This window comes from Arachis ipaensis, chromosome B2 (assembly GCF_059453495.1).
Source record: "Arachis ipaensis isolate K30076 ecotype BB chromosome B2, ASM5945349v1, whole genome shotgun sequence".
NCBI lineage: Eukaryota > Viridiplantae > Streptophyta > Magnoliopsida > Fabales > Fabaceae > Arachis > Arachis ipaensis.
In genome coordinates, this window is record NC_142437.1 from 23,368,680 (window position 1) to 23,380,821 (window position 12,142).

Consider the following 12,142-nt stretch of genomic DNA (forward strand, 5'->3'; position numbering starts at 1 on the left):
GCAGGGAGGTCAGAATCCAACAGCATCTGCAGTCCTTCTTCAGCTTCTGAATCAGATTTTTGCTCAGGTCCCTCAATTTTAGCCAGAAAATACCTGAAATCACAGAAAAACACACAAACTCATAGTAAAGTCCAGAAATGTGATTTTTATTTAAAAACTAATAAAAATATATTAAAAAATAACTAAATCATACTAAAAACTATGTAAAAATAATGCCAAAAAGCGTATAAATTATCCGCTCATCAAAATACCAAACTTAAATTGTTGCTTGTCCCCAAGCAACTGAAAATCAAATAGGATAAAAAGAAGAGAATATACTATAAATTCCAAACTATCAATGAAACTTAGCTCCAATTAAATGAGCGGGACTAGTAGCTTTTTGCCTTTGAACAGTTTTGGCATCTCACTCTATCCTTTGAAGTTCTGAATGATTGGCTTCTATAGGAACTTAGAATTTAGATAGTGTTATTGATTCTCCTAGTTCAGTATGTTGATTCTTGAACACAGCTACTTTATGAGTCTTGCCTGTGGCCCTAAGCACTTTGTTTTCCAGTATTACCACCGGATACATAAATGCCACAGACACATAACTGGGTGAACCTTTTCAGATTGTGACTCAGCTTTGCTAGATTCCCCAATTAGAGGTGTCCAGGGTTCTTAAGCACACTCTTTTTGCTTTGGATCTCGACTTTAACCGCTCAGTCTCAAGCTTTTCACTTGACACCTTCATGCCACAAGCACATGGTTAGGGACAGCTTAGTTTAGCCGCTTAGGCCAGGATTTTATTCCTTTGGGCCCTCCTATCCACTGATGCTCAAAGCCTTGGATCCCTTTCTTTTTTTCTTACTCTTGCCTTTTGGTTTTAAGAGCTTTTGGCGTTTTCTGCTTGCTTTTTTCTTTTTCTCTCTTTTTTTTCGCAAGCTTTGTCATTCACTGCTTTTTCTTGCTTCAAGAATCAATTTTATGATTTTTCAGATTATCAATAACATTTCTCCTTTTTCCTTATCCTTTCAAGAGCCAACATATTTAACATTCATAAACAACAAATTCAAAAGACATATGCACTATTCAAGCATTCATTCAGAAAACAAAAGTGTTGCCACCACATCAAAATAATTAAGCTAATTTTAAAGATGAATTCGAAATCCATGTACTTCTTGTTCTTTTGTTTTTAGAACATTTTTCATTTAAGAAAGGTGATGCATTCATAGGACATTCATAGCTTTAAGGCATAGACACTAGACACTAATGATCATGTAATAAGACACAAACATAAACATAAAGCATAGAGAATGAAAATAGAAAAATAAATAGACAAGGAGATTAAGGAATAGGTCCACCTTAGTGGGGGTGGCGCCTTCTTCCTTTTGAAGGACCAATGGTGTTCTTAAGCTCCTCTATGTCTCTTCCTTGCCTTTGTTGCTCCTCCCTCATAGCTCTTTGATCTTCTCTAATTTCATGGAGAATGATGGAGTGCTCTTGGTGCTCCATCCTTAGTTGTCCCATGTTGGAACTTAATTCTCCTAGGGAGGTGTTGATTTGCTCCCAATAGTTTTGTGGAGGAAAGTGCATCCCTTGAGGCATCTCAGGGATTTCATGGTGAGGAATTTCCTCATGCTCTTGTTGAGGTCCATGATCTTTTGTTTGCTCCATCCTTTTCTTAGTGATGGGCTTATCCTCATCAATGAAGATATCTCCCTCTATGTCAATTCCAACCGAATTACAGAGGTGGCAAATGAGGTGAGGAAAGGCTAACCTTGCCAAAGTGGAGGACTTGTCAGCCACCTTGTAGAATTCTTGAGGTATAATCTCATGAACTTCCACTTCCTCCCCAATCATGATACTATGGATCATGATGGCCCGATCCACAGTTACTTCGGATCGGTTGCTAGTAGGAATGATAGAGCGTTGGATGAACTCCAACCATCCTCTAGCTACAGGCTTAAGGTCCGGTCTTCTCAATTGAACCGGCTTGCCTCTTGAGTCAACTTTTCATTGAGCTCCTTCCACATATATGTCCATGAGGACTTGGTCCAACTTTTGATCAAAGTTGACCCTTCTAGTGTAGGGGCGTGCGTTTTCTTGCATCATTGGCAAGTTGAATGCCAACCTTACATTTTCCGGACTGAAATCTAAGTATTTTCCCCGAACCATTGTAAGCCAATTCTTTGGATTTGGGTTCATACTTTGATCATGGTTCCTAGTGATCCATGCGTTTGCATAGAATTCTTGAACTATTAAGATTCCGATTTGTTGAATAGGATTAGAGAGAACTTCCCATCCTCTTCTTCTAATCTCTTGTCGGATCTCCGGATACTCGCTCTTTTTGAGCTTAAATGGGACCTTAGGGATCACCTTTTTCTTGGCCACAACTTCATAGAAGTGGTCTTGATGGACCTTTGAGATGAATCTCTCCATCTTCCATGACTTAGAGGTGGAAGCAATTGCCTTCCCTTTTCTCTTTCTTGAGGTTTCTCTGGCCTTAGGTGCCATTAATGGTTATGAAAAAACAAAAAGCAATGCTTTTACCACACCAAACTTAAAAGGTTTGCTCGTCCTCGAGCAAAAGAAGAAAGAAAGTAGTAAAAGAAGAAGAAAATGGAGGAGATGGAGTGAGAGACTGTATTCGGCCAAGGGTTGGGTTTGGGAGGGAAAAGAATTTGAATTTGGAGGTAGGTGGGGTTTATGGGGAAGAGTGGATGGATGTGAGTGGTTAAGGGTATTTGGGGAAGAGGTATGGAGGTGATTGGTGAAGGGTATTTGGGGAAGAGTGTTATGAAAAGGTATGAAGAGGAAAGAAGAAGAGGTGGGGTAGGTGGGGATCCTGTGGGGTCTACAGATCCATAGGGGTCAAGGACTTAGCATCCCTGTTCCATTTAGGCGTGCAAAACGCCCTTAGAATGCATGTCTAGCATTAAACGCCAGCTTGCTGCTTGTTTCTGGTGTTTAACGCCAACTTTTCTCCCATTCTTGGTGTTAAACGCCAATTCCATGCTCTGTTCTGGCGTTAAACGCCAGTCTGGTGCTTGTTTCTGGCGTTTAACGCCAGCTTGATGGTTCTTTCTGGCGTTAAACGCCAGTTTGATGCTTCTTACTGGCATTTAAGCTCTTCCTCCAGGGTGAGCTGTTTTTAATGCTGTTTTTCTTTCTGTTTTTGATTTTTCAGTTGTTTTTGTGACTTCACATGATCATCAACCTAAAGAAAACATAAAATAGAAATGGAAAATAAATAGATATAATTAAATAACATTGGGTTGCCTCCCAACAAGCGCTTCTTTAATGTCAATAGCTTAACAGTGAGCTCTCATGGAGCCTCACAGATAATCAGAGCAAGGTTGGGGCCTCCCAACACCAAACTTAGAGTTTGGTTGTGGTCTCCCAACACCAAACTTAGAGTTTGAATGTGGGAGTTCTGTTTGACTCTGTATTGAGAGAAGCCTCTCATGCTTCCTCTCCATGGTTACAGAAGAAAAACCTTGAGTCTTAAATACAAGGTAGTCCTCATTTAACTGAAGGACCAACTCTCCTCTGTCAACATCAATCACAGCTTTTGCTGTGGCTAGGAAGGGTCTGCCAAGGATGATGGATTGATCCTCATCCTTGCCAGTGTCTAGGATTATGAGATTAGCAGGGATGGAAAGGCCTTCAACCTTCACTAGCACGTCCTCTACTAGTCCATAAGCCTGTTTCATGGATTTGTCTACCATCTCTACTGAGATTCTTGCAGCTTGTACCTCAAAGATTCCCAGTTTCTCTATTACAGAGAGTGGCATGAGGTTTATCACTGACCCCAGGTCACACAAAGCCTTCTCAAAGGTCATGGTGCCTATGGTACAAGGTATGAAGAATTTTCCGGGATCCGGTTTCTTCTGAGGTAACGTTTGCCTCATTAATGCATTCAGTTCATTGGTGAACAAGGGGGGGTTCATCCTCCCAAGTCTCATTACCAAATAACTTGGCATTCAGCTTCATGATTGCTCCTAAATATTTAGCAACTTGCTCTTCAGTGATGTCTTCATCCTCTTCAGAGGAATAATATTCATCAGAGCTCATGAATAGAAGAAGGAAGTTCAATGGAATCTCTATGGTCTCTGTATGAGCCTCAAATTCCTTTGATTCCTCAAAAGGGAACTCCTTTCTGTCCAAAGGACATCCCAAGAGGTCTTCCTTACTGGGATTCACGTCCTCCTCACTTTCTCCAGGTTCAGCCATGTTGGTCATGGTTATGGCCTTGCACTCTCTCTTGGGATTTTCTTCTGTATTGCTTGGGAGAGTACTGGGAGGAGTTTTAGTAATCTTCTTACTCAGCTGACCCACCTGTGCCTCCAAATTTCTATTGGAGGACCTTGTTTCATTCATGAAACTTAGTGTGGTCTTTGATAGATCAGAGACTATGGTTGCCAGGCCAGAATGGCTCTGTTCAGAATTCTTTGTCTGTTGCTGAGAAGATGATGAAAAAGGCTTGCTATTGCTAAACCTATTTCTTCCACCATTAAGCCTTGTTGAGGCTTCTGTTGGTCCTTCCATGAGAAATTTGGATGATTTCTCCATGAAGGGTTATAGGTGTTTCCATAGGGGTCTCCCATGTAATTCACCTCTGACATTGCAGGGTTCTCAGGATCATAAGCTTCTTCTTCAGAAGATGCTTCCTTAGTACTGTTGGATGTAGCTTGCAATCCATTCAAACTCTGAGAAATCATATTGACTTGCTGAGTCAATATTTTATTCTGAGCCAACATGGCATTCAGAGTATCAATTTCAAGAACTCCCTTCTTCTGGGGCGTCCCATTGTTCATAGGATTCCTCTCAGAGGTGTACATGAACTGGTTATTTGCAACCATTTCAATGAGTTCCTGAGCTTCTGCAGGGTTTTCACGTGAAGAGATCCTCCTGCAAAATGGTCCAATGACATTTTTGACAACTCAGACAGACCATCATAGAATATACTTATGATGCTCCATTCTGAAAGCATGTCAGTAGGACACCTTTTGATCAGTTGCTTGTATCTTTTCCAAGCTTCATAGAGGGATTCTCCTTTCTTCTGTCTGAAGGTTTGGATTTCCACTCTAAGCTTGCTCATCTTTTGAGGTGGAAAGAATTTGGCCAGGAAAGCACTGACCAACTTATCCCAAGAGTTCAGGCTATCCTTAGGATGTGAATCCAACCATGTTCTAGCTCTATCTCTTACAGCAAAAGGGAAAAGCATAAGCCTGTAGACCTCGGGATCAACTCCATTGGTCTTGACAGTGTCACAGATTTGCAAGAATTCAGCTAAAAACTTATGAGGATCTTCCATTGGAAGTCCATGAAACTTGCAATTCTGCTGCATTAGAGAAACTAATTGAGGCTTAAGCTCAAAGTTGTTTGCTCCAATTGCAGGAAGTGAGATGCTTCTTCCATAGAAGTTAGAAGAGGGTACAATAAAGTCACCAAGCATCTTCCTTGCATCTCTACCATTGTTATTAGATTCGGCCATGTCTCCTTCTTTTTCGAAAAATTTCTATCAGGTCCTCTCCAGAGAGTTGTGCCTTAGCTTCCTCTTCAGAGTCCTTTCAAATTCAGGGTCAGCTTCAACAAGAATGTTCTTATCCTTGTTCCTGCTCATATGAAAAAGAAGAGAATAGAAAATAATAGGAATCCTCTATGTCACAGTATAGAGATTCCTTTATGTGAGTAGAAGAAGAGAAGAATAGAAGAAGGAGAAGAGAAAAATTCGAAATTTAAATTAAAATAAAAGGAAAATATTTTTGTTTTTATTTTAATTATTAGTTAGTATTTGAAAATTATAAAAAGGAATAAAATTAAAATTAAAATTTAAAATAATTAGTTAATTAAAAGGAATTTTGAAAAAGGGTTAGTAGTTTTCGAAAATGATGAGAGAGAAAAGTAGTTAGGTGATTTTGAAAAAGATATGATTGAAATAGAAAACTTTTTAAAATCAAACAAAAAGTCAAGTAGTTAATTGAAAAAGATTTGAAAATCAATTTTGAAAATATAAGAAGTTAGAAAAGATTTTGAAATTATGTTTTGAAAAAGATATGATTGGCAATCATTTTGAAAAAGATTTGAAAAATAAATTTAAAAAGATTTTATTTTGAAATTAAAGTTGATTACTTGACTAACAAGAAACCAAAAGATATGATTCTAGAATTTAAAACTTGATCCTTTCTTAATAGACAAGTAACAACTTGAAAAATTGTTGAATTAAAACATTAAATGTTAGTGAGATTTTCGAAAATATGAAGTAAGAATAAGAAAAAGATTTTTTTGAAAATCATTTTGAAATTTTCGAAAATATGAAAGAAAAAATGAAAAAGATTTTAATTTTGAAAAAGATTTGAAAAAGATAGAATTTTTAAATTGAAAATTTGACTTGACTAATAAGAAACAATTAAATTTTAAAACTTTATAACTAAATCAATTCAAATTTTCGAAATTTATGAGTGAAATAAGGGAAATATATTTTTTTATTTTTGAATTTTTAATGAGGAAAGAGAAAAACAACAAAAAGATGCAAAACATAAAATTTTAGGATTAAAACTAATAATGCATGCAAGAACACTTTGAATGTCAAGATGAACACCAAGAACACTTTGAAGATTATGATGAACATCAAGAACTTATTTTTGAAAATTTTTAAGAAAAGAAAAACATGCAAGACACCAAACTTAGAAATTTTCAAACTTTAGACACTAACAAATTGAAAATGCATATGAAAAACAAGAAAAGAAACAAAACATGAGAATACAAAGATCAAACAAAGAAGATCATCAAGAACAACTTGAAGATCATGAAGAACATCATGCATGAGTTTTCGAAAATTTTAATGAAAATTAAAAATATGCAATGAACACCAAACTTAAAATTTGACACTAGACTCAAACAAGAAACATCAAATTATTTTTGGTTTTATGATTTTATTTTTTTTTATTTTTCAAAAATTATTTTGGAAAAGGAAAAATAAGGATTTCAAAATTTTTAATAAGAATTCCAGGAATCATGCAATGTTAGTCTAAAGCTTAAGTCTAAAAAGATTAGACATGGCTAGCCAAGCTTCAGCAGGACATTACATACAACAGCCAAATTGATGGGAATCAACCAGCTCCTGTGATGATAAAAGCATCATCTGAAACTCTAGAATTCATTCTTAAAAATTCTGAAGAACATAGAATAATTTATTTTTTTGAAAATTTTTTTTTGAAAATTTTTTTTGAAAATAAAAAGCTTAAAAATAATTTAAAATTACCGAATCTGAGCAACAAGATGAACCGTCAGTTGTCCAAACTCGAACAATCTCCGGCAATGGCGCCAAAAACTTGGTGCACGAAATTGTGATCTCTAGAAACGGCGCCAAAAACATGGTACGCATGTTTATAATCTCAAATTCTTTTTCACAACTCCAATACAACTAACCAGCAAGTGCACTGGGTCGTCCAAGTAATAAACCTTACGTGAGTAAGGGTCGATCCCACGGAGATTGTCGGCTTGAAGCAAGCTATGGTCGCCTTATAGATCTCAGTCAGGCAAATTCAAATGGTTATGGGATTTTGATAATTATGATATAAAATATAAAATAGGATAGAGATACTTATGCAATTCATTGGTGAGAATTTTAGATAAGCGTATGGAGATGCTTTTGTTCCTTCTGAACCTCTGTTTCCTACTGCTTTCATCCAATCACTCATAATCCTTTCCATGGCAAGCTGTATGTTGGGGGATCACCGTTGTCAATGGCTACCATCCGTTCTCTCAGTGAAAATGGTCCAAGTGCGCTGTCACCGCACGGCTAATCATCTGTCGGTTCTCAATCATGTTGGAATAGGATCCATTGATCCTTTTGCGTCTGTCACTACGCCCAACACTCGCGAGTTTGAAGCTCATCACTGTAACACCCTAACTACCAAAGCTCGCACTTCCGGCTGCGCGACTATGATAGTTCGGACATTACGACGACACTTATATTAATTAATACTAAAATATGAGCCTGTTTAAAACTTTAAACCGCAATACCGCTCCCAAAGATACTTTTGTTCGATAACGTACATCCATAAATACCATTCAACTTACAACAACTCAAAAAGAGTACATCCATATATATACATAAATATATATAAATAATATTACAAACATTAACCAATACAATTCCTATCCCTCTTACAGAATATATATCAAGATAAAGGCGAGGGTACAATAAACCATAACTAAAACAATACAGAGCATCACAACAACAATTAAATAAGCTCTTCATAACTTCTGCGCCAATATCCTGAAAGGGGAAAAATGTAGGGGGGTGAGAACATCATCCTCGAAAGGGTTCTCAGTAGAGGGTTTTTGGGAATTACTGTAATAGGATACATGAAGATAAATCATGCCAGTGATTTATAACCGTCTTATGCCTCTTTTCAAAAACAACGGTTTACAATAAAAGTAAAGTCGGAAATCTTTTCTGAAAGAGGAACCATTCTATTCTCAAAACATCAAAGCCTTTCAAAAAGGTTTATCTATACTGTACCAAAATAGCTTTTCATATTTTATTCCAAACCAGAAACACGAAACCAAAATCAACCATCGGTTCATATCATTCCAACCACGGCCCTAGGCCCAAACAATCCATCCATCAACCAATCACCACAATCCAACAAAGTCCCAGTAGCAAACACAAAAAGGAAGATGCAAGCACAAACAAACAGTTATTGCAAGTAGAACAATTAGCAATTAATCACATAGGCAAACCAAGTATGATATGCACACCCAAACAATGTCACATAGATGCATATGATGCATGCCTGTCCCTAATGGCTGATGATATCATCTGTCGGTTATAGAGCCAACCCGACAAGTCCTGGTAGCTAACCATTGGACTGTCCCTCTGTCGCGCATCCCCAACTCGAGTTATACTCATCATAAACTTGATCATAATCATGATCCATATCCATCACCTTCACTGGTGAATATTTACGGGGGCGAGCTCATCCGGGACTTTCACAGTGCCCGGCCACACTTACGACATAGGGTCAACAGAGTATCAAGTCTCAACCTGGAGCACGTGGTGGCTAGCCACTGCTACTACCCAGGGAAACTCGTATCTTAGATAGTGGAAGTGCAACATTCACATTTATCAATGATTCAGCATAAACATGCATTCAATCTTATCCATGGATCAACATCCATCTCAGCCATCCGGCTCACGGTTCAGTCCAGAACCAGCCAATATTCATATCATACACAGCTATTCCGGCTCACGGTTCAATCCAGAACCAACCAATATTTATAATCATACATAGCCATTCCGGCTCACAACAAAACAGCACTTCCACATTCAACATCATAAATTCATAAAATCGGCATTTAAGCCATAAATCACTTTTTCCCAAATCATTTCACTTGAAATAGAGTTTCAACTCTTTTTAGCCTTGACTTTGAAGATCTCATTTTCAAATCATCTCAGGCTCATAAGCCAAATTTACTCAAAGTGAGTTTCCTTTTTAAAGCAAAGCCACTCTCGGCATTCTCTTTCCAAAACTTCCAAAACCATGGAAAGTTAAAGATTCTTTTTGGGAACATTCAAAATCACCCATCCAACAATGGGATTTTATAACAAAAGTTTCTTGCCAGAGTCCCAAGTCTTTAGGGAAGGTCAACTTATATAAATTCCTTAAAATTCATTGAAACTTTTAAAATCATAGATTCCCGGTTCAAGTAAATAAAACTGAATTTATTATGAAACCGTTCATACAAAATCACAAGTTCCAACTCGGTCCAAAAATCAACTCATTTGAAACGGAACCGGTTCATTTGAATCAAACCACTTTCAGGTTTCTTTTTGGAACCCATTTTTCTAACTCTTCCAAAATGCCTCAAACTTGATTACTCAATCAAAAGTCTAAATTCCTTTGAAATCACTAAAAGCTCCTTTTTATATTGAAATCAATATTAGAGCATCATTCTTTCCTTCAGTGATTCAAACTGTAAAAATAGTTCGTTTCTAAATAAGCTGAACTCAACGCATAAAGTTCATTAAATAGATTAAGCTTGAAAACATAAATATTCTCTTAATAAATCAATTAATACAACTTCTCAAATCCAACCCTTTTTAAATAACTTTACAAACAAGATTAGGATTTTGTAGAAATTTCGGCAGCACCTCCCCTAAAACTTGGACTTTTGCCACCCGGTTCGGGTCCCAACTAAACCGTTTCTCATTCCTTTTCAACAGCTCAAAACCAGAAATCAATTCAAAACAAGCTAAATCCAACAGTCGCCTCAGTGGCATATCTCAAGAAAACCATTTCAAGATCAACTCAATATCAACCGATTTAACTCATTTCCAAAGCTTTAAAGAAACAGTTCAGTAACAAATCATTTGTCCAAGATCAAGTCAATTAAAGTAAACCAGGCTGAATTCAAAAGTGCATTCGACTTTTCACATCATCAAATAATTGACTCAAATCAAATCAATCCTCAACGGATTAAACTCAGATTTTAAATCTTTAAAGAATCACTTCAAAACATTACATTTCACAAAGCCGCACAACCATTCAACCAAACCAACATCCATAATCACTCGAGTCAATCAAATAACACATAAGGCAGATACAATCACTAATTACACCATATCTCACATCAGTATCCATATGTAATAATTCCAATAATAAACTGTAGTTTTCGGAAAGCGCCCCTACCTCAAAACGCAAATTCCATAACTCAAACGCGTCACCGAGTCCTTTCCGCCTCGACCCAAAATCAACAATCAAAATCCCGGCTACCAAAACCTCAGCTCCAAACCATTTTCTCAGCAACCACAACAACTCTAATCACAATATATAATAACCGAGATTAACTCTCATAATAACAGATGCTACAACTCCTCAACGTATAATAGAATAGTAACTAGAGGACTTTCAAATCGAAAATGCTTACTGAACCGAAGAAGGAACGGCTAAACCGAAACAGCGGCGGCCTCCAAACCGGTTCGGCGACAGCTTTAATCGTGACCCGCAATAACCGGAGCTTGACCCTATGTTACAAAACCTCAGAATCTCTGGCCAATCATAACAGCATATTGATTTTCAAGAGCTCCGGAAATGAAAATGCTTACCGTGAGAAAGGATTAAAGACTGAATCAAACTGCAAAAGCTCCGGTGATGGTTTCTGTGACCAAAGCAGCTTCTCCGACAGCGACAACATTACTTATGACAGCCACTTCATTAAATACAACAGTTTCAGTGACAGTTTCAAGGTAAAATTGAACTGGCAGAACTAGGAGAAACCAGAAACAGGTCAAGCTCACCAAAACGGCAGCGATTCTAACGGCGGTCTCCGACGGCAGAGGCGGCGTGCAGATCGACGGCAGACCACAGTGGCTCCTCTACTCAGCGGTTCTGCCTCCCTTCCTCCAAACCTCCATGAGAAGCACCAGCTCCAAACCAAGCTCGACGGTGGTAGTGGAGTGGCTGACCTCAACACTGGCGACGCCGGGCGGAACAGCGACGGCGACAAAGGGGCACAAATGGCGACGTTGGGACGACGGCCACAAAGCCCTCGTCGTGATGGTCGTGAAATGGGTCGCCACGGTGACGTGCCACACAGCCCCTCTCCTCGGTGGTGAACCTGGCTCGCGGTCGCTCTCTCTCCCTCTGCTGGCCCTCGACAGTGACGACTCCGAGGGGAACGACGAGCAAGGACGGCGGCTCCTCGTGCGACAAATCGGCGGCAGTTCCACGGTCGGCGGCGACACAATTAGGCCGCAGCAGAAATGCGCAGTGGCGGCGGCGAGTTCCTGGGCGGTGGATCGACGGTGACAAGGCCTCCCCTGCCTTCTTTCTTCCAGACCTCCCCCTCCCCTTCTCAAATCTCTCCTTTCTTTTAGAAAAAAATCAAAGGAAACTGCGTGTGTTGCCGCTGCTGTTAGAAGGGAGGGGCTGCTGCAATTGTAGGGAAACCGGGTCGGGTTAGGTTTTTCAGGGTAAGGGTTTCATTTTTTGAAAATTAGGGTTAGGGTTACTTTTATAATTTCAAATAAAAGTAAGGGTAATATAGTAATTAGGAACAATTTTAATCCAACAAAAATAAATGCATAAAAATGCTATTTGCTCATCAATTTTACAAATTATTTTCAATAAGGTGTCTCAACCAAATAATT